Raw genomic sequence first — 972 nt, forward strand, 5'->3', positions numbered from 1 at the left:
TTTAGGCCAGTGGTTGCTGCATTATGCAACAAAGAAAACTCCTTGGGCATTTAAATTAGGGTGTTTAGGAAATGAGGTGCTCGAGTGAAATATGTGGTGAGAGATCAAATGTCCACGTTTATGAAATAAAGGAACACCTTGTCATGACCTGAAAAAAAATATTAATCAAAATATTGCAAAATTATCAGATGAAATATTTGTATTAATCCATATGAAACATTTAAAAAGAGTAAAGTCATTTGTGTCTGAAGCACACGTGTGAACCATGAATAGTACAAATATTAAATAGGCCACTGGAAAAAATAGCATTTATTATTATTATTATTATTATTATTGTTGTTGTTGTTTTATTTATATAATAATAATAATGATAATAATAAGTTATTATTGTTGTTTTTTCTTCAAGCTGGATGAAGATAAAATAAAAATAAAAATAAATCTAAGGAAAAATAATAATCATGATATTAATCACAATTAACTACTTTTATTAACTTTAAACTGTTTCTCTACAAAAATGATAATAATAATAATAATAATAATAATAATAATAATAATAATAATAATAAATATATATATATATATAAAAACGAGCGTTGCAACCCGCACCCCTCCACAAGAAGATCGGGGGTTGTGGCGATGCTCTCAGTCGGGGTCTTCTAGACCGAAAACGGATCTGCGGACTGTTATTTTGTCTAAGAGGACCTCGGCTAAACGGTCCTACCATTGTCAGGTCCCTGAGGGCAGCCCCACCTGGGGAGGAAAGGATAACATCTCAGTATACGGTGCCCGATCCCCCTCAGTGCCCTCACGGACAGTCACTGATACCCCTGCCACCCTCGGTGCTTCAGGGCTCAGTGAGCTCCAGCGAGCAAAATTCCCAGCTGCCGCCCGGCGACGGTACGGCACAGGAGAGCTCGCCCCCTCGAGTGAGGGTGCTACAGCAGTCAGGTCGGTCGTTCCCTGCCGGTCATC

Source organism: Sinocyclocheilus anshuiensis, unplaced genomic scaffold (genome assembly GCF_001515605.1).
Source record: "Sinocyclocheilus anshuiensis isolate Anshui unplaced genomic scaffold, SAMN03320099.WGS_v1.1 scaffold35, whole genome shotgun sequence".
Taxonomy (NCBI): Eukaryota; Metazoa; Chordata; class Actinopteri; order Cypriniformes; family Cyprinidae; genus Sinocyclocheilus; species Sinocyclocheilus anshuiensis.